We start from the raw sequence: 23,673 nt of genomic DNA on the forward strand, positions 1-23,673 counted from the left end.
TAGGGTGGGGGGGTAGGGGTAAATGCAGACAACCGTAATTGACCAATAAAATAATTTCAAAAAAGAATTAAACACCTTAAAAGTAAAATAAAATAAAATGGTATTCTTTATGCAATATGAAAATAAATAAATAAATAATAGCCATCTGTGAAGTGGAATCTCATTGTGATTTTGATTTACATTTCCTTAATGAGCAAAGATGTTGACTTTTTTAAATCAAGAAACATTTCCACTAACTACTATGCTGTACTACTGATATCAACACAAAATAATATTGAATGTAACTAATTGAGAAAATTTTAAGAATTTAAAAAGAAACATTTCTAATTTTATTCATAAAATTATTAATCAAAATAGCAAAGTGGACATATAGAGCTACAATTAATAACAAAATAGAAGTAAATGAAACATTCCAGAGGTATAGTAAAAACTTGAACTTCGTAGTGACACCTACCTGTACTGGGAAGGCTCTTGAACTTATTTTCATGTACTTTTGACCATTTATATAACTTCTTTGGAGAAATGTTCATTTTAATTTCTCTGCCCATTTTTTAATTGGATTGTCTTTTTGCTGTTGGACTGTAAAAGTTCTTTATTTATGCTTGATACTAAATCCTTATCAGATATACAATTTGCAAATATTTTCTCTCATGCTATAAGTTGTCTTTCACTTTGATAATATCCTTTACTGCACAAAACTTTTTAATTTTGACGTTCAATTTAACTGTTTTTTTATTTTGTTGCTTGTGCTTTTAGTGTCAAAGAATTCACTGCCAAATATGAAATCTTGAAGACTTTTATCTGCTTTCTTCAAAAAGCTTTTTTTACACATAATTATATTGATATTGATATTTTGTTTATGAAATGAGGTAAAGTACGACTTCAATACTTAGCAGGTGGCTATCCAGTTGTCCCATCATCATTTACTGAAGAGACTCTTCTTTACCTATTTATGGTCTTGGTACTGTTGTTGAAAATCAATTGGTCGTAAACACTTGGGTTTATTTCTGAACCCTCAGTTGTATTTCAATGGTCTACATGTCTATCTTTATGCCAGTGAGACACCATTTTGATTGCTGTAGTTTTGTAGTACATTTAAAGTTGGAAAATGTGAGTCCTCCAGTTTTATCCTTCTTTTACAAGATTGTTTTGACAATTCTGGGTCTTTGAGATTCCATATGAATTTGAAGATTGGCTTTTTCATTTCTACAGAAAGAAGTCATTGTAATTTTAATAGGGACTGTATTGAATCTGCAGTTTGCTAGAGGGAGTACAGCCATCTTAACAATATTTAGTTTTGCAATCCATGAACATGGAATATCTTTCCATTTATGTAAGTCTTCATTAATTTCCTTCAGCAATGTTTTGTAGTTTTTGGTGTATACCCTTACCTTCTTGGTTAAATTTATTCCTTGGTAATATACTTTTTTGGATGCTATTGTGAATAGAATTGCTTCCTTTATAGGCATACCTCATTTTACTGTACTTGGCTTTATTGCATTTTACAGATAATACATTCTTTTTTTTTTTACGGATTGCAGGCTTGTGGCAACCTTATATCAAGCACCTCTATTGGCACCATTTTCCCAATAATATTTGTTTACTTCACGTCTCTGTGCCACATTTTTGGGTATTCTTGTAATATTTTTAACTTTTTCATTATTATTATATTTTTATGGTGATCTGTGATCAGTGGTCTTTGATATTACCATTGCAATTTTCTGAATCCATTTATATGCAATGCCCATATAAAATGACAAACTTTATAAATGTGTATGTTTTGACTGCTGAACCAACTGGTTGTTACCCCATCTTTCTCCCTTTCCTGGGGCTTCCCTATTCTGTGATGCACAGTGATATTGAAATTAGGCCAATTAATAACATTACAGTGGCTTCTAAGTGTTCAAGTAAAGGAAGAATCACAAATCTACTCCTGATGAAGATGCTATGAAGACTGTTGAAGTGATAACAAAGGATTTAGAATATAACATAAACTTAGTTCATAAAGCAGCAGTAATTCACTCCAAATTTTAAAGAAATGCTACTGTGGATAAAATGCTATCAAACAGCACTGCATGCTACAGAGATATCCTCATGAAAGGAAGAGTCAAACAATGCAGCTAATTACATTGCTGTTTTAGTTCATGAAATTGACAAGGCCAGGGGTGTAGGATTGAGGGTGGGATGTGGAGGCTGGGGGTGGGGCGAGGAAGAGTGGTGGAAACAATTGTTCTTGAACAACAATAACAAATTTTTTTAAAAAAGAAGAAATTACCACAGCACCCTGATGAGTCAGCAGCCATCAATACCAAGGCACAAAGATAATTCACTGAAGGCTCAGACAATGCTTAGCATTCTTAGCAGTATTTTTAACCAAGGTATACACATTGCTTTTTTAAAAACATAATTCTATTGCACACTTAATGGACTACAGTATAGCGTAAACATAATTTTTATATATGCACTGGGAAACCAAAAAATTTGTGTGACTTGCTTCATTGTAATATTCACTTTATTGTGGTGGTCTGGAACCAACCTGCAATATCTCCACAATGTGCCTGTATTTCCTTTCTTTGGATTGCTCATTTCTGGTCATATTAATTATGCCTTTTTTTTCTGTAGTTCAGATGATTTGACATCTGGGGCTTCTCTAAACCTAGAGAGACACTCCCTGCCAGTGTTAGCCAATGCCTAGGGACAGTAAATGGCTCACCAATGACCTGCCTTTTACATGCAAACTAAACAAACTAATCAATCCACCCTCACCCCTGCCTCTGTCAGGCTCCACATGTTCAAGGACATTATTCAAACCAGCCAATCCCAGCCCAGCTTATCCTGACTCACCCCTCCTTCCCAAAGAGACTATAATAAACACTCTTGCCCACATTTTCTTTTTGCTTCCTTTATCTCCTGGCTGATCCTGGAAATTCCCCCACCAGAATGAGGTCCCCTGATCTGTTGGCCTCACTATACCTGAATAAGAATAAAACCTACATTTTAAAACACTGGCATATAGCAACAGATTTTTGTGTTTACTTATATTCTGAAACCTTACTGAAATCATTTATTAGCCTTAGTAGTTTTTTTTGTAAATTGTTTGAAATTTTCTATATGGAGAATCACTCTTCAAACAGAGCTTTATTTCTGCATTTCTGATTTAGATGTCTTGTTTTGTTGTTGTTGTTTTGTGTTTTTCCCTCCTTGCCTAATGCCTCTGGGTAGGACTTCCAGTACAAGGTTGCAGAGCAGTGGAGAAAGTAGGCATCCCCGTCTTGTTACTGGTCATCGTGGGGAAGCTACCCACTTTACCACTGAGTATGAGATTAGCAATGGACTTTTCCTAAGTGCCCTTTATCATGTTGAGGATGTTTTCTTCTATTTTTAGTTTGTTGAATATTTTGATCATGTTGAATTTTATCAAATACTTTTCCTGCACCTATTGAGATGATCCTATTGTATTTCTTTTTTATTCCATTAATGTGGTGTGTGACAGTAACTGATTTTTTTTTTATGTAAACCACCCTTGCACCCCTGGGAGAAATTCAGCTTGGTCGTGGTGTGTCCTCTTTCAATGTGCTGTTGGTCCAGTTTGCTAGTATTTTGTTGAGGATTTTTATATTTATATTTATAAGAGATACTGGTTTATAGTTTTCTTTGCGTATAGTATCTTTGCCTGACTTTGATATTAGGGTAGTGTGTTAGCAAGAGTTACCTACTCTTTTTTTTTTGGATGAGTTTGAGTAGGATTAGTGTTAATTGTCCCTGAAATGTCTGGTGAATGAATTCACCAGTGAGGTCAACTGTTCTGAACTTTGTTGGGGAAATTTTGGGGTTACTGATTCAATCTTCTTAACTTGTTGTAGGACTGTGGAGCTTTCCTATTTTTTCTTGAATCAGTCTTGGCAATTTGTGTGTCTCTAGAAACTTTCCATCACATGTAGATAATGAATCTGGTGGCACTGACCGTCCGTGGTATTCTCATTGTCCTCTTAATTCCTGTAAGGTCGATAGTAACGTCCCCACTTCACTTTTTTTAAAGCTATTTTTGTCTTTTATCTCTCTTTTAAAAAATCAATACAGCTAAAGATTAGTCAACTTTTTGATCATTTTCAAAATATAACTTCTGGTTCTATCAATTCTCTCTACTGTTTTTCTGCTCTCTATTTTGTTTACCTCTGCTCTAGTCTTGATTAATCCTCCCTCTACTGATGTCAGTTATTCTTTTTCTAGTTGTTAGAGGTATGAACCTGGGTTGTTGACATATTTCCTCTTTTTTAGCCTAGGTGTTTTCGGCTGTAACCTGCCTTCTGGCGCTGCCTTTGCCACGCCCCTTCAGTTCGGGCCTTTGTGCTCCATGCAGGTGCGTGCGTGTGTGTATCTACATACTTTCTTATTGCCCCTACGACTTCTTCTCTGACCCAATGATTCTTTAAGAATGTGCTGTTCATTTCCACTTACTTTCAAGTTTTTCAGCTTTCCTCTTGTTGCTGATTTATAGCTTCATTCCACTGTAGTCAGCAAAGGTACTTTGTATATCAGTCCTCTTAAGTATGTTGAGAATTATTTTATGGGCTAACATATGGTCTGTCCTGTAGGATGTTCTAGGCACACCGGAGAAGAATGTGTATTCCGATGTCGCTGGGTGGACTGTCCTTCATGTGTTTATTAGATCTACTTAGTTTGTAGTGTTGTCCATATCTATTTCTTTATTGATCTTCTGTCTAGATGTTCTATCTGGGTATTGAAGTCTCTAACTACTCTATTACTTATTACAGTCTATTTCTTCCTTAAATTCTGTCAGTAATTATTTTATATATTCTGGGGATCTTTTGTTTGGTGCATATACGTTAATAATTTTGGTGAATTAACCCTTTTCTCAGTTGTATTTTGTAATAATTTTGACTTAGTATCTATTTTGTCTGATATTAGTATAGTCAATCCAGCTCTCTTTCTGGCCATTATTTGTGTGGAATGTCTTTTTTCAACCCTTTACTTTCTACCTCTTTGTTTCTTTGAGTCTCAAATTAGTCTCTTTTAAGCAGCATATAGTTAAATCACATTTTTTTATCCATTCTGTTAGTCTGTTTCTTTATTGGTGAGTCTAATCCATTTACTATTAAAGTACTATTGATAATGAAGTACATACTTCTGCCACTTTACTCTTTTCTCTTAGTTTTATTCCTTAATTCCTCCAAAGCTTCCTTTTTTGTGTATTTCATTTTTACTAGTGTAGCATTCTAATTAGCTTTTACTTTTTTGTATCTTAAGTGACTTGCTTCTATGATGTGTTAGTATGTTTAGCAATGTCCCATAGGTCCCTTGGACTTTGTTCATTTTCCTTCATTCTTTTTTTTTTAATGTCCTCGTCCTCATACTGGGTAATTTCAGTTGTCATATCTTTGAGTTTGCTGGTTCTTTCATCTGCCTGCTTATATCTGTTGTTGAACCCTTCTAATGATATTTTTATTTTAACTACTTTTCAACTCCAGGATATCTACTTGTTTTTCCATAATTTCTATCCCTTTCTTCATATCACCTACCCGCTCAAACATCATTTTTCTGATTTGCTTTACTCTTTGCCTATGGTTTATTTCGGGTCTTCAAGCATATTTAAGATAGTTATGTCCAAAATCCAATGTCTGGGTTTCCTCAAGAATAATTTTTTACATGTCTCTTTCTCTTTCCTTTCTTCCTTCCTTTCTTTCTTTCTTTCTTTCTTTCTTTCTTTCTTTCTTTCTTTCTTTCTTTCTTTCTCTCTTTCTTTCTGTAAATGGGTAATATTTTATTTTGTAAGCATTATCACTTTTTTTGTTGAAAGCCAGATATTTTACATATTATAACGTGGTAACTCTGGAAATCAGATTCTCCTTCCTCTCTCCAAGAACTGCTGTTGTTGCTCGCTGAGGGTTGCAGTTATATGTTTTTGCAGAGACTATTTCTTGTCACATGTGGTCACTAAAGTGTCCTGTTCTGTTATCTCTACAGTTAGCCAGTGATCTGACAGAAATCTCCTTATTTTCTAGTCTCTTTTATCATCAGATGCTTCCCTGGATGCTAGAAGTGTCCTGCTAGACTGCAGAGATCTGAAATATTTATCAGCTCAATAGTTACTTAAGCAGAGGAACCAATTTCTGGAGTTTCCTATTCTGCCATCTTCTGTGAAGTTCAAATCATTTTCTTTCAAAGTAAAATTATCTTGAATACAATTCTAAAAGATACCAGTACCCTTTCTTGACTATCAATAAACTATACAATAGACACAATTTATCTTTCTGTGACTGTCAGTGTATTGTAATATTTTTATAATGATCTTTATTGAACATTAAGGAACATATTAAAAGAGATGAATTTTTTAGTGGATTTACACAGTTGCAAATGTACAATATGCAGTTGTCTCCTTATTTAAAGCAATTCTTAAAACAAATGTTGTTAATGCTTTTAAAATCACCTCTTCATTCCAAAGTTATTAGGACCATGAGCAGAGGGCAGGGGACTATTCTTCAAAAGAAGTCGGAGGTGGAGCACTAGCCTCCGAGCATCACACCAACCATACCTTCCAGCAACACTGGCTAATTAGGATACACAAAAACCAGTCAGCACTTCTACTCCCTTTTTGTAAGCAGAAACATGATGCTAAGTTCCATGGAGCTTTTGTTTCTATGCTCTTTCAAAACAGGTTTACTCTGTTAAAAAAAATAAAAGGAGTTCTTATGAAAAAAAAAACAAGACAAAAAAAGAGAACCAATGCCCAAGGTCTCCAGAGTTTTTATATTCAATTGTGATATCTTGTAGCTGCTAACTCGGATTTCCTCTTATTCCAGTGCCTTGTTTTCTTTCCCATAATTTGAATTGAGGCAGCACTCCAAAGGGTTTCCTGAATTAAAAATTAGACTTGGAAAGTTCTAAAGCCCCTATCTAAATAATGCAGTGAATTCAAAATGGCAGCTAACATTGTAACTCAGCACTAAAGCACAAGTTTTTCTGCAGTGCTCAAATTTTTAATAAAATTAAATGTATATATTTTAATTTTTTTTCTTGCATCTCTTTTCTTTCCTTTAAATTACCAGGATTATTTAATGGGCTATTTTCAAAGGGGCTGGGAAATACCAATTTTCCTATGCTGATAAACAGTTTTGTCATCATTTCATGGAATCTAACTGTGAATTATCAGTTCTTGCCCCAACAGGTCCTCATGATGAGGAAACAATATCCCTTTATCCTCCTTTTGTGAGATGATGATACATATGAGAATAGGACATATGAAAGGATACTCAGCATTACTAGCCATCAGAGAGATGCAAATTAAAACCACAATGAGACATCACCTCACATGTGTCATAATGGCCATTATAAACAAATTAACAAACAACAAGTGTTGGTGAGGATGTGGAGAAAAGGGAACCCCACTACACTGCTGGTGGGAATGCAGACTGGTGCAGCCATCTGGAAAACAGTATGGAATTTCCTCAGAAAACTAAAAAGGGAACTGCCGTTTGGCCTGGCAATTCCATTGCTAGGATTATACCCTAAGAATCCCAAACCACCAATTCAAAAGAACTTATGCACCCCAACGTTCATTGCAGCATTATAAGAGCCAAGCACTGGAAACAACCTGAGTGCCCATCAGTAAATGAATGGATCGAAAAACTATGGTACATTGACACAATGGAATTCTGCACAGCAGAAAGAAAGAAGGAGCTCCTACCCTTCACAACAGCATAGATGGAACTGGAGAGCATTATGCTAAGTGAAATAAGCCAGGCAGTGAAAGACAAATACCATATGATCTCACCTACAAGTGGAATCTAATCAGCAAAACAAACAAGCGAGCAAATAGAACCAGAGACATGGAAATAAAGAACAAACTGACAGTGACCAGAAGGGAGAGGGGAGGGTAGTAATGGGAGAAAGAAGGGGAAAGGGCAAGGAACATGTAGAAAGGACCCATGGATAAAGACAATGGAGGGGGAGGATTGGTTGTGGGGGGTGGGTAGGGCAGGGGAGAGTAATGGGGGGGAAATGGTGACAACTGTAACTGAACAATAATAAAAAAATAAAAAGAAAACTCATAGTTTAAAAGTTCATAAATGGAATGATCTTAGCAAAGCTATTCCTGGCCAATTTGCTTATGTCTTGTTGTAAGTTTTGACCAAACTCTCTACATTCATCCTTCTGGACAATTTGCAATCTAGTTTGAATGGATATGACTAGAGAACTACCACATAAAAAATACAAAGGTAGCATAGTACAATCTTATTATGGGTGCCAAGGTCATAGTGTCAGTGAGTTGTGGGATTAGGACTGAAACACAGATCTCCCGGCCCCAAGTCAAGGTTTTTCAGAGTGAAGCTGAACCTGAGACAAATGTCTCTGAGTCAAAGAGATATGGAGACAGAAGCTCCTGACAAGAGAAAAGGAATGAGATGGTTGCTGGTGTCTACATAAAAAGGAAGCAAGAAGGCAGGTCAGAATTTTATGGCCTTAGAAAGAACATTTATTTTCTTCAGGGAAATGAGTAAACATGCTGGAAACAATGCTGAAGGCCTCCCCCTTATTAGTGTAGGTGGTGTGGTGGAGTTGGGAATCATAAGCCTCATCTTTGCAGGCAGCCTCAGAGTTAGGGTTTGAGTATAATACAGAACCCAGTGGTGGAAACAGACCAATGTAGATCCAAATCCAACCTCTTTTTTTTTTTTTTTTTTTTAGCTATGGGCAAGTTAGATCCCTAAAATAGGGAGATCCCTAAAGAAATAGATTCCTTAAAAGCATCTATTTCTTCAATCTTTAAAATAATGACAATAAGGCATATACATAAAACTCCTTATAGGGTTTTGACCAGTAGAATAAGTTAACGCATATATAGATAGTACACACAGGCAGTTACCAAGTAAATGTTAGTTACTGTTTTCCCACGAGCTTGACACACCTGTGGTCAAGAGCATGGAATTTTGGAATCAGATAGAGTGTATCAGTAGAATGCTTCTGACAGCAAGTAACAGAAAACTCAACTCCTACCTAATAAGGCAACTTATTAGCCCACTAAGCATAAGTCTCAGGGTAGGACATGCTTCGAGATTGTTTGATAAAACATTTCAATAATGTGAACAAGACTAGTTTTTTTCCTGCTCTTCTCTTCAGAGTGGTTTTATTACACAAGTGGTTTCCTGATAGTCGTAGGATGGCTACAGGAGCACTCACATCTGGTAGATAAGGGAGAGCGCTTCTCCAATCACCAAAGTTCCTCCTGTGTAGTGAGTGGTCCAAATTAGGTTGCACCTCCTCATATAGTAACTATTTCTGAAGAAAAGCTAGGCACTGATTGGTTTAGGCCTTGATTCCTGAACCAATCAGCAGCAAAGAGGACAGGATTGTTGAGATTATTAGGTCCCACTTTTCTTGAGCTGGGGTTAAATTTGCATATCAGACCCAATGTCCACTACTGAAAGTTTGAGTTCCAACAGTTATTTGCTATGTCTTTGAGAAATTTATACAACACTATTGAACTTATTGAATATCCTCATCTGCAAAATGAATATGAAGGTGAACTGAGATAAATAAAGATGAAAAAAAAAGGTTTGGCAGGATGCATGAGTTACAGCTAGTAAATGTTAATTATGATTATTATTCATCTATGTAGTTTCATATTACATAATAGTTTTTTTAAATATGTGATATAGTGTGAAGTTTTTGAGAATATGAACAATATCATTCTCATTTTTTTACCTCCAAAGCCTTACATATAATAAATATTCATCAAATTTCTTTAACAAATGAGTGAATAAATGAATACCTGTTGCATCGAATAAATAAAGGTCTGAAAACAATAAAAGATAAATTTTAAATAAAGACAATAAAATGGTGACTGGAAGAATTATAGATGAGGACAACTATGAAAACAAAATAGGTCAGGTATTTGAGAGAAAAAATACTAGACCTAGAGAGGTTGCAGAAAGTAAAAAAGCAAATACAATTTGAGTTTAGGGTAACCAGCTCGTTGAGGCTATGAAGTCTACAATCTTCTGTTTTACAATTTGATAACTAATAAATATTTGGATAAAACCCATATGAGCACTTACTGTAATCTAGAGGATGTAGAAGAAAAAATAATAGCTATTGGTATGTTCCAGGCATTATTTTGAGAGTTTCCCTTGCATAAACTCAGATTATCCTCAAAGCGAACCCATGAGGTAAGCACAATTCTTTTCATCCCCATTCCCATTCATAGACAGAAAAATCAAGTGCAGAGACATTGAGCAACTTGCCCAAATCACGTAGTAAGTAGCAAACCGAGATTTTTTTATGCAAAGAGTCTGACTCAAGAGTCTTGTGTGTTTAGCTATTACTTTACACTGTGTAATCAAATAGGGTGCTCAGGGAAACTAGACTGGGTTTCCAAACCATCAGGCACCCATGAGGGGCACTGCAGGCCTACCACATCACTGAGTGCAGAAAGGCATAGCCAACAGTTCATGACATATATATTCCCTCTGGTCCTTACATTGCACTTCTGCAATCCCTTGCATATAAGACAATGGCTGTGGAGAGTGCCAGCTAAACAAATATTTAAGTGGATGACTTGTGTAGATGGACAAATGGACGGGTGGATGGATGCCAGTGTATAGGATGTGCCCATCTGATTTCCACAGCGGACCAGCCTCTTTTTGCTTCCCCATTTGGTAAACTGTCGTTAAAATCTTGCTGCACTTTTCAAGATGAGACAACATGCTTCACAGCAACACTTGGAATAACACAAAAGATACATGCCTCAGAGGACACGCTAGAAGCTGGAATGAGTACAGGGTCGTGTGTCCCTTTCCAGGGACGCTTTCAGAATTGTTGCTGACCTATGGCGAAGAAGCACAGTGGGCTGCCTGAATGAAAGGGAAGCTCCCCAGGAGCTCTCCAAGGGAGCTAAGGAGTAGGGGCTGTCAAACTACCACTTTCCTCAGGAGGAATCTACAAACAGTAAAACACAGATGGTCACCTCTATACTTTTTGTTTTTGGTTTTTTGTTACCATTTAGTATAGACTTGCTTTTGATCAGACTTCAACTTGAAATTACTGCGTTTATCTTCAGCTCCATTTATCCAGCTACTTATATGGTGAACATCTAAGGGAGTCAGAACTCCTACTCTTTGTAGGGGGCTGTAGGCCCCCAGGACGTAAGTTTCAAAACTCTTATGATAAGCCACAACACAGACTTCAGATACAGCTATACAAATAAAGTGCTTCTGAAACATAATAAAGATGACTGTGGAGATCATTGCACTAGAAATCCCCCCACCTATTGTAACCCTGTGGTCTTATTGCTTGCCCCCCAAAATCTTTATTATGAAAAAATAAATAAAATCAATAGTATTTCTTTACCTACCTATATTAATCATTTCTCATCTATGAGGAATATTCCAGAAGCCATTTTCTTCTTAAGATTTTATTTATTTATTTTTAGACACAGGGGAAGGGAGGGAGAAAGAGGGGGAGAGAAACATCAATGTGTGGTTGCCTCTCACGTACCCACTACAGGAGACCTGGCCTACAACCCAGGCATGTGCCCTGACTGGGAATCAAACTGGCGACCCTTTGGTTCATAGGCCAGCGCTCAATCCACTGAGCCACACCAGCCAGGGCTCATCCTCATATTTAATAGATAGTGGTGGAGGTAATTCATTTATAAAATAGACTTTTAAAAGAAACTTTTAAAAAAGTCATTGTACTTCCATATCCTTACAAGCAAATGTCTTTTACCTTTCAGTGTCTGAAGCTATAAAGACAATCTCCTTGAGCGAGTTTCCTGGCTGGTGAGAAAACTAGAGTCTCTGGACAACAAGAAGGACAATGAGGAGCCATAGGAAAAAAGGGTTCTTGAAAAAGACCAGGTATGTAGTAGAAGAAAAACCATCTTTATTTTAAAAGTTATTTAACTTGTTATGAACTGAGAATTCCACAGTCCCTACTGACTCCGTTGAAAGTTCAGATTTAAGTTCAAGATGGCAAATAATATTTATATTTGCTAAATATAATTGTATTCCCTGATAACTATTTATATATATAATTAATTTTGCTAGTAATATGTTTAATATTTTAAAATGTTTGACATGTATTTCTTTAAACCACAGTTGAGTATTCTATTTTTTTAAGTGGCATTATTAATTATACAAATGTTTCTAGTTTTCAAGGTTGGCCCAAATCAAGGAATAGTTTCTTTCCATGTAGTAAAATAGTGGATTAGAAAATTTGGCATATGCTTTTAATTAATTCCTTTATAAGAAGTTATTAATCTGAGTTTCTGGACATTTATATGTATGTTATATAAATATATGTACCATATAAATGTATCTCTTGTTCAACCCAAATGGGCGTGTATCTGCCTTTGGAATATATATTTTTATATATATTTCACAACATATATATTTTATAAAAATTCTTAGAAAAACATATCTATACATTACAAAGGCAGATACACACCTATTTGCTCCTATATATATATAAATATATGATACAAGGTAGATTAGTGTCACCTCCAGTACATCAGTAAACATTACTTTTCCCAATCCCTTTCTAATTCTTAATATACTCATGTACTTTCTCATTAGGCTCTTCCATAGAATGGAAAAGAGATAGGGATAGATGCAATAATTTCTTGAATGACAATTCTTAAAACCTCTAGCTGAGATGATGCCATTCAAAGATTTGAGAACTGATATATATTTAGATCTGTAGTCCTTTGAATATGTAAAAGAAGAGTTACACTCTCTGTTTCTAAACTCTTCTCTGGTCCAGCACATTGAGAAATCAGAGGCTGACGCGAAAGCTTCCCAGGAGCAGCTCGCAGTCCTACTTTCTTTTTCTCATCCCTGAACTTACACCATTGTCATTCCAGACATGAACAGAAATTTTTCAGAAGTTATTGCTGAGGTCTTTCTGCTACAAACCAGATCATAATACTAATTCTGATTTATGCTGATGATAAAAACTACCAAACTGAGCTCATGTATAACCAGGTGGTCTAGTCAGGTACCAGTAGGAGAAAAGAACTGGAAGCAAAAAGTAGAAAGACAAGGAAACAAGGTGAGTTTAGTGAGTTAATGGAAGTGGAAATTGTATAAACACATTGAATATAGGCCTACAGCATTCTTTTTAAATTTTAGTATAGCTAGAATTAACTGGAAAACTTATTTTTTAATTTATATTTTTAATCAAGAAAACTTAAAAAAAAACATGTTGCCTAGAGATTCTGTTTCCCTTATGCCTGATGGAACCTGAGAATTTGCACTTCTAGGTGATGCTAGAGTAAAATAATGTTGATACTGCCAGTTTTTTTTTTTTAAGATTGTATTTGTTTTTTAGAGACAGGGTAAGAGAGGGTGAAAGAAAAAGAGAGAAACATCGACATGTGAGAGAAACATCGCACAACCCCAACCGGGGACCTGGCCAGGAATCAAACCAGGTACTTTTGTTTTTCAGTCCGGTGCTCAACAGACTGAGCCGCACCAGCCAGGGCAACACTGCCAGTCCCTGGACAGTATTTCAAGCAGCAGTGTTTATTTCCTGTTTTCTTTATGTTCATTCTGCCTGTCTCGTAATTTTTAGGCAAGGGATTATATAAACAAATCAGGTACAAGTTGTTCATTTTCAACAGCAAGTTACTTCCCTGAGAGAAACCCTATGAATTCTAGGGTGTCACTTATACTTTAGTCTATCTTTGCTCGGAGAACAACTAATGAGCATCTCCTGCCACAACACCTGTGTGTATTCATGCATATAAATCAGTCGTCACCCAGACACTGTCCCTTCCCACGGATCTGAACAACCCTGATGCCGAAGCACTTCCTCAAAGACTTGCTCACCATCCTTCGTGACCTCCTCCACTTGCACCTTGGGTGTTATGGGATGACTTCTTGATTAGGAACACTGGCCAGTCACGGTAAATAGCGAATCTGAACAATAACAAACTCCTCAGATTGATCTGAGCCCTTCAAGGCTGCAGCCCGCAAGTCCTGCAGGAAAAACACTGCAAAGTAATAGACGCTAGTCACCATCCCTTTGGGGTTTAAAATGAGCTGATCTGGATAAAATCCCATAAATTGTTCCAGTTTTGTGCTGCAATAGAGAAAAGCTAATCGGCTGTGGCAGTTAGCAGAGCTTTCAACCCTAAATTCAAAATCTTTTCTGACCTTGTATGCTCAATTGACCTATACCAAAAATGACTGAGGCCTGCATTTGCGACACTTTGACATCTTCACACAGAAGTATATCCCATTAGCCCAGTATTCTGTCATAGATGCTTCTCCCTGGCCTGCCCCGAGGGTGCCAGATAATGACTATTGTCAGAGAATGTCTCTTCATGCCAGATTGATACCTACAGCCATAAGCCTGGGGCGGGTGGCGGGGAGGGGGGTAGGGAGGGTGGCTCATAATTTTTTAGAGAGAGCAAATAATTCACTGTGGTTCTGATACTAGCTTTCAGCATCTCTCCGTGAAAAACTGATGAAAAAGCACAGTCATGGGTGCCTTAGGGAAATTGCTGTAGTGTCTTCTTACCTTGCCTAGCTTCTGTGGATTCTATTCCTGTACCTCCCTGTTCCTGTTCCAGGCTTGTCCGAACTGGGATTGGTTCCTTGTATTAGTGTGTTGATACCAACAAATGAGATTTCTTTTACATAATTGTTCCAACCTTCAGGCTTAATATAGCAGTGTGTTCATCAAAGATTTCCTTCAACTCATTAAGAATTTTTTTTAAATAATATTAATAGTATTGATTACTGAGAGTACATTATGTGTATACTATGTGTTAGGTTCTTTATATATTATCTATTTGAAATCTCAGTACAATCCAACAAGATGGGCATTATTTTTCAGATAAGAAAACCGAGACTTAAAGATTACATCACTTGTCACACACTGTCATCTCTGAAACCCATGCTTTTTCTGTCACAATTTGCTGCCTTCCCAAATTATATTCTCTGCATGTTGTTCGAGGTCTCAAACAATGTTAATAAAGACTCTATCTCCAATCTCCTTTCTCTCCCTGCTCACTCTGGGTGATTCATCAGTTCATAACGCTTCAGCTCTCACTTCCATGCAAATAACCCCTGCACGCCCACCAAGTTCTCCCCATCTCAATCATCCCTGACTGTAGCTCCTCAGTGCTGTTGTGAGCATTTCCTAGAACACTGTCCCTGGAAAAAACATTCCAAGTGATGTTAATAGATATTTTGGGAAAAAATGGAAAAAGGATTGGAAATTAAGCTCAACGGGTATTTTCCCACAGGCTTCATAAGTGCATAATCTCTAAGAAGGGACCAGAGGATGTAATTGTTCCATAGTTTTGAACTACAAATGGCATTTGAAGCACTCAGGTTTGGAGACTGCTGGCATATTACATCAAATTACAGTTTACTAAATATGGCCCAGCTGTCTTGCTGACACTCCAGACAGCATATACAAAGTCAAATTTATCATCTTCTATTCCCATCTCTTAAGTACGCTCCTCTGTTTGTATTCCCTTGTCATGGTGAATAATGCTGTACTGCTGTATTTATTCTAGATCTACCCAGCAGTACTGGCATCCTACCTCTCTCCTCCTCCATCACAAGTTTAGCCTCCCACCACACCCCTCCCCTCCCAGTCACAAGGCAGCCCAGTTGCTTTCATACCAGCAAGCCCTGGTTACAAAGGAAAGGATATAATCTGTGTAAAAAAAAGAGATGGGGTGAGGGCAGAAAATCAAACAGATCCAGATTACACTAACAGGAAGAATGAGTGTTCCAGCAAAGTGGCAGAAAAGAGAGAGGGAAGTAAGGGACAGAGGTGGCGGGAATGGAACTCCCCAGATGAATTGAAGGCTGCTTTGGGAGATCAAAAGGCTCTTGGGAGTTCTGGGGCTGCTTAAGATTAGGAAATAACAGAGAGTATTAATAAGTGCTGTCAGGCAACATGCACTGGAACCTGCTTGTGTCAGAGCCATGTGTAAAGTTTGGAATTCCCATTTGGGCCGTGCCTCCTAGACAGAACCCCACTGCAGGATCTGACTGCCGTAGTGGTCTCCTGGCTTCCCTGCCTCCGCCCTGAGTGAAGTTTCTGAAGGACCACCCCTCATCTCTCTCTTCCCCAATCTCTGTCTCATGCTGAACAGGCTAGGAACTGCTGTCGTCACACATCCAGTGTCAGATGGTGCTCTGTGACTTTGCTCTTTGTGCCCTCTCCATCTAGATTGTCTTTCTCTCTCTCTCTTTTTTTTTTTTTTATCATCAAAATAAGTCATATTCTCCTTGCAGGATTCATATCAGGAATCGACTTCTCCCTTCACCCGCAGAGTACCTTCTTTGGGTTCCCATAGCCTCCTATACATACATCTATCTTAGTTCAAAATCCAACATCCGTCCCTCAGTAGACCCGAAGGTCACTGAGGGCAGCGCCAAGAATGTGTTTCTGTACCCACTGCACCAAGTGCTGAATTGAATTGAATCTTGCTCTCATCGTTTCAATTCCTATTTCAAAGCCTAGAGCAAAACAGTGGTTGCCCATTTTCCCAGAACGAAGTCCATCCTCCTGGCCATGGCATCTACCACTGAAAATGAGGGCCTCACTCCTTTTACTCCTTTTCTCGCCTCCTCTCCATCACGCCTCTGTGACCCCCAAGTGCACCCAGGTGCTCCTGTCCTAGGGACTTTGCCCTGGGCTTCCTGTTCACCTAGGATATCTGTCCCGCCATTGTGTTTGCCAGATTTTTCTCATTCTTCATCAGGATTATTCCTTCCTGGAAGGTTTCCTTGACCACTGAACTAGAAGAAACCTCTCCTTCTTTGGTACTTTCATGGATCTTCTCTGCGCCTCTCTTCTGTCACTTGTCACACTGTGACCCCCAGTAGATTACTGGATGTGGCCCGGCTCTTTCCCAGGACTGTGAGCTCCTGGGGGATGGGAGCACGTCTGTTTGTACCTCTCACAGTGTGTGGCTCAGTGCCCTGCGTAGACTTCACTGAAATGAATACAATAGCTAAATTAAAAAGGAAGTTATTTTGCTATTTAAATCTCTGAAAAATTACTCTGTGATATTTTATTTCTTAAAAATGCCAATTATATAAAACATTATTGTGAAATTGATATTTTCAAGGTATAATATGAAAGGAAATAAAGGTAACAACAATCTCTCAGAATGGAAATAAAAAGAAAAAGAATACAAAAAACAAACAGTTGTGGGAAACCCCCATTTCAGTAGAAGAACATTTAAAGGAAACTATGGTCTTAACATGAAAATGAACAACCTAGGGGTCCTGGCTTTCTTTAATTTTTTTATAATTTATTGATTTCATTTTTATTTTTAAACATTTTTAGTGTTGACATTATTACAAATGTCCCTCATACAGCCCTCCCCCCATTTGTTGATATTAGAGAGAGGAAGGGTGCAAAGGAAAGAGTAGGGGAGGAAAGGAGAGAGAGAAGCACGGATTTGTCGTTCCACTCATCGATGCACTCATTGGTTGATTCCTGCATGTGCCCTGACTGGGGATCAAACCTGCAACCTTGACATATGGGGCAGAAGCTCTAACCACCTGAACTACTGGGTTGGGACCCTGGCTTTCTTTTATTAAGAGTTCACTTTTCTAGAATCCAATAATTGAATTATATTGTTATATAATTAAACTGATAGCTATGGAGTGGAGAGGAAATACAAGCCTAAACATCTCAGAGTGAGTTGTCACTGCTAATATTTTGATGATTAAAATTTCATTCCATTATCTTTAGTTTGCGTAATCACTATGCTTATTTTTCCAAAAGCTTACAAAGGGTTGCCCCTCCCAGTACATACACCGGTACTCACTCTGAGCCACCCACAGGGCTAACCTGCCTCAGTGTTTTTATAGCTTCCTCCCACACTATTACTTATCTGCTTAGAAACATACAGAGATTAAACAATATTTAGAGTAAATGTTTATAATCACTTAAAGGTAATTGTTCATGTTAGGGCAATTTGAGTCAGAACTAGGAATCTCCAGAGGAAAAAATTTTTTTAATTGGTGCCTTCCAAATTGTTGAATCCATCACTTGCCTACTTTGATTCCAGTATTTAGGGGGTGTGAATGCTCTGCCCTACCCCTTCACTCCATCACTGAGGAGCTGATTATCTGCAGTGGTCCAGAGGTTTGCCTCCCTGCCCTCACCTTCGTCCCAACGGCCAGCTACCATAAGACCTGACCAGTGCCAAAATGTCTATAATAGGTGGTGGGATCATTTCAAAAGAGAAATCTGGCTAACTGGGTGGTAGACACTCAAATGTTACTTTATTCTCTACACTGTTTTCTTTTTTTTTAATTTAATTTATTTATCTTTAGAAGGGAAGGGAAGGAGAGAAGGAGAGAAATATCAGTGTATGGTTGCTTCTGGTGCATGTCCTGCTGGGAACTGGCTCCTGCTGGGAACTGGCCTGCAACCCAGGTATGTGCCCTGATGAAAAATCAAACCGCGATCTTTTGGTTCCAAGGCCCGTGCTCAATCCACTGAGCTACACCAGCCAGGGCTCTACACTGTTTTCTGTGCTCTACACTGTTTATTATGAAATATTTCATAATAAACTAAAAAGCTAAAAATATCCAGAAGAAGGAGCCCTTCCAATGAGTAGAACAGCATGCTTCCAGCTGTGGGGCGGAGGAGTGTGTCTTCGAAATGGGGCGCTTGCCCTGCAGCCCCTGAGGGCCTCCTCAGAATCAGAAGCAATGGTCCTGAAGCTCGGGGTCGGGAACATAGGGCGTGGAGGAACCACCACGATACCCAAAACACTTGTTTTAACTTACACCTTTCCTTCTCTAAAAAAGCAATCAACTGCCATTTTGCTAAGTTTAAAATCCACAAAAGCCCCCTATGTAGATCAAGTGCAGGCTCGTCTCTGCTAGAATTCCTGGCCCTCTGCTAATTGGTCTTTTCCTACTGTGATAGAGAACACAGGCTCTTAACATTGTTGCTCTTTTTGGCTAAGTATCCATTTACACATGTTTTGTAACATACCCTGATATCCTCTTCAGTTGCATCTCTCCCATCCTAAGCAGTCTTAGAGGGCCTGTAATTCAAAGTATCCGATCAGTTACTAGGCAGAGAGTAGCATGTGTCCTAAGCCAGTTGGACTCTGAATATTAATTTAGGTGAAGCAAGAAAGGAAAAACAGTGGTATATTCTAACAGTGATGCCCAGCCATCATGACAAAGGAGTTAGTGCTGCTGGGACCAGAACTGCTCTAATTCCCATCTATTTCTAAACAAGAGTCCTGTCCCTTTTAGGAGCCATCCAATAACCTTAGCTTGAAGAAAATTCCCTTTTTCTTTAAGCTGGTGGAATCAGATTCAGTTGTTTGCCACTCAGGGCTATAATTCTAATACTACCTGTTTAAGTAGTTCTCTAAACGTGGCCCCTGGACCAGAAGCATTGGAGTCACCTGGACTTGTTTGAAATGCAAATTTTTGAGGCCCTGGCTCATAGCTCCTAAATCAAAAATTCTGGAGTGGGATCTAGCAACAGGTGTTTTTAAAGTCCTTCAGGTTATTCTGATCATGGCCGATGTCTGAGAAGCACTGCACTGTTCAATAAAGTCCCCACCAATTGCAGCGAAGACTCTGCTCTCACCAGAATCATTGTCTCTGACCAGCATCTCGCTGCGGGGGGCCAGCCTCTCTGGCCTCATGCTCCTGGCTCTGGGAAACATCTCCAGGCCTGCTTCTTAGGGCAGCTACCTGGGATTATGGTACGCAGGGTATGTTCATTCAACTCGTGAGCCAAACAGGAATGATCTTCCTGCTCCTTCTGCTTTAAATCCCACACTCCTGTGTGCTCTAGAAGTATCACTTCATTCCTAAAGCTTGTCATGACTAATTCCAAGGTAAAGTGACAGTAATTAATAACACCCTAGAGTCATATAACAATTTACAGTTTCCTAAAAGGTCCCACCCACATTGCATCATTTATTTTTCATAATAATCCTGTGAGGCAAGCATTACTCCTACCCTATCAGATAAAGAAAGTGAGAGTCAGGAGAGACAGTAAGAAGCCTGCTCACTGAAAACAACTAGGAGGTAGCAAAGAAAAATCTCAAATGTAGGTATTCTGACCTATGGGCCCCTATTTCATAAGCTTGATTTTTACTCTAATTTCAGATTTTTTGCTGAATATGTACATTGACACACATGTTGTTAGTGTTAATAATGTTTTATGATCTTTTAACTTTATTGCAATCTATAGATCTCATAGCAGAGTTAATCAAACTGAGAGACTTTGGTAGTAGATTCTAACAGAGCCCTACCTGGACCCAAGGGGGAATGGGAAAATTCCTTCCCAGAAGGCCATTCTTTCAGAGCCAGACATGTTCATCTAGATTGAAAATTCCCCAGTGATTTCTTATGAACAGAACCCATCAGTACTGAATGGCAGCAATGTGGGATAAATCTCAGACATATTTTCACTGCACTAGTTGATTATGTTATCGCCATCTCTTCCCTGCATCCCACCCTTTTCAGTTGGATTACTTGGAATGGCTGACTATTTGCCTCTTTACTTTGACCTTTAATGTGATTATTCCATGGCTCATCTCCCACATGGAAAGGCTAAAAACCATAGAATAACAGGCCTTCAAATCCCACTGGTGAGTGTTGCTGCCAAACTTCTCTGTGAATTTAGAAGAAAAGGGGGTCTGAGCTCTCAGTCCCCACCAGCAGGTTGCTCATAACCCAGAGTCGGCACTCTCCAAACTGCCAGTCTTTAAACAGATCCAGTCTAGTAATGTGTGGCTGAATAGCTGATCGCCAGCATACTGATAAGGCAATAATCAAAATAAAACGTTAGAGATTTCCCAGCATCTTATTTAAATAATATTATCTTTTGGGGGGGGGCACTTAAAAGCCAAGGCACAATGAATTGCCATGAGAACCTCTGAATCTTTGCTGTAGGATCAACTAGGGAAGGCAGATTGAGAGGCAGGGACCCACGGCGTGAGTTTGGGTCAGCACACCACCCAAGCCTGGATTCTGAGTCCCACCAAGAGGCTTATTTTTCCTCCTCTGACCAGATTTGAGTCTGATTTCTTCATTTTCTTAGATGACCAATAGGTTTAACCTGCACAAGCCCCCAAGGACAATTCCTGCCACCCCAACTCCTTTAGAGCCGCTGCCTGTGTCTGAAATTTGTTCAGTCACTTAATTGTATGTGTGATGCAATCCTCCCACTTTTTTTTTTTTTTTGGTAATTACCTACTAGCTAACTGTACGTTTCTTACTTGATAAATTTAGATTTCTCACACCAACATCCTATCAAAAGAATACACAAAGTTTAGAGGCCCAAACATTCCAACACAGATTCTTGGTATAATCTGTACTTGTCAAAAAATCAGGTATAAATAATGTAAAATTGTCCATAGCATTTTTCCCTTTGATCCTGAGCTGCATTAATTTATATAAACTTCCAGCCACTAATATGCACAGAGAACTCACACTATGCCATTACTTATTACTATAAGCATGTACTAGAAGTCATGTTTTTATTGTTTCTTAACAAATCAAATCACTTTAAGATGAGTGAGAGTCATACCCTTCTGTTATGGAGAATAGAAAGGCATATATCAATGCATATATGAATCACAAGGAGGGTTTTAAAATATCACTGGTCCTACTACCAAACTCCTGTCAGGGAAAATGACAGAGATGGAGAGTAGCCACCAGGCCTGAACCCCATGGCCTTGTGATGGTTACCAAAGTTCTATTCCTCTTATCTGTAGAAAGAAGCTAATTAATTACATATCTTAGCCTCATAGGGTGCTTTGGAGGGTACAAAATTTGTGAAGTAAGGTCCTGTAACTAACTCTACATCCTATGCAGTAGTTAGAGTACCTGACACATACTAAGGTTCAAAAAAATGTATGAACAGTTATTTCCAAATGAACAGTTTCCGTAACTGTTCCACAATGTAAGGGGTTGTGGTTAATAATCTGCTAGCATAAAGTACTTCATTTCAGCTGCTAGTTTATTTTATAGAGGGCACTAAGGAACTGATTAGTCAAAGACTCAAAATTACTTTCTGAAGGGAATCTTGTCTTACCCTGTCAGTAGTTCCTCAGCTTATTTCCTCATCTGGAGTGTATCTTGTTAAGCCTTTGATAGAACGACCTCCTTTTTTTTTTTTTTTTAAGATTTTATTTATTTATCTTTAGAGGGGAAGGGAAGGAGAGAGGGAGAAAAACATCAATGTATGGTTGCCTTTCGTGCGTCCCCTGCTGGGAAATGGCCTGCAGGGAACCTGCCTGCAACCCTGGCATGTGCCCTGACTGGGAATCGAACCACGGTTGTCTGGTTCGCAGGCCCGCGCTCAATCCACTGAGCTACACCAGCCAGGGCCGAATGACCTCCTTATAATGTCTGTTTATTTGTCTTTATCCTCCATTAGGTAAGTTTCTTGAGAGTAGAGCCTGGGTCTAATTCACAGTGTCTGCCATGGGGTAGGTTGTGAATCAGTCAATCAATGAATCAGTGGGTGAATGAAAGTGAGCAGCCTTTCAACTTAAGAAGTACCATTTCAGGACCCATAATTTCTAAAAAAGGATGTCACTTCTGGCCCCAACCAGCTGACCATTTCTACCAGAGAGCTTTGTGCTTGACTGTACTCTTGGGACCAGAAGCCTATCTTGGACTCAGTACTTAGCTTTCTAATGCTTGGATGAAAGGAAGCATATATCACAGAGAAATAACTGGAATACAGTCCTTTTTTTCCAAATAGATTCCCCAAAATCATTCCTGAATTAAGTGAGGTCAGCAGAAAGCCACATTTCTAGACTACATCAAGTTGCCTTAGAATTGCATTTATTGAACTCAGGGAGGTGTTTGGCATGAAGCTAAAGATGACTTCAGTGGGAGAGTTTTTATAAGAAACTGTCCCCTGGAGTTGATTACTGTATTTGCTGTTAGACTGCTATTGAGGACATTTAGTTTTATATCAGAGAGTATGCCTTTCTGCACCAGAAATATCAGTGCTTCCACTGAGCACTGGGCTTGCTTTTACTCCATGATTCTCTGTTTCTATAATTGGTTATCTGGACTACCAGAAAAACTGGTCAGGTTCTCTGTGCCTCACCTCCTTTTACTGTATCTTTCAAGTTTTTGTTAGTGGCTTCTAACTCAATATATGATTCAAACTACCCTAAACTCTTTCTGAAATATGTCAGTACAAAATTAATGAATGAATCATAAGGGAAACAGTCAAACTGGCTCCCTAAGGCCCTGAGCAGTTCCTACAGAGATGGTTCCAAGGACCATAGATTTAGTTATGTTCATACCTTACTTAAATCTCTCAGGAGCTGCTCATTGGCTGCAAAGAGAGTCAATAACTTCCCTGGACCTTGACCAGGTCCCTACCTCTTTTCCTTTGAGAGCTTCCTCTCCTGACATTCTCCCCACCCCTCTACGGCTGGTGGAAACCCACCAATGGTGCTGATTTGAGGACGTGAGATTTACCAGGGATTTCTCCACATCCAGGCCTCCATACCTTAGCAATTAGGCTCTTCCCCCTGCTTCAGCCCTTACTCACTGTTCGCACCTAGTGCACTTGTTCCCCAGGTGACAAACCTCTCCTGACTCCTCAAGCAGAAACTGTTCTTCCTTCTAGTGAATATTCTATGGATCTCTCTTTTTGCTTCATTCT

The sequence above is a fragment of the Artibeus jamaicensis genome, unplaced genomic scaffold (genome assembly GCF_021234435.1).
Source record: "Artibeus jamaicensis isolate MK-2021 breed Jamaican fruit bat unplaced genomic scaffold, CSHL_Jam_final contig_402, whole genome shotgun sequence".
In the NCBI taxonomy this organism is placed as follows: Eukaryota; Metazoa; Chordata; class Mammalia; order Chiroptera; family Phyllostomidae; genus Artibeus; species Artibeus jamaicensis.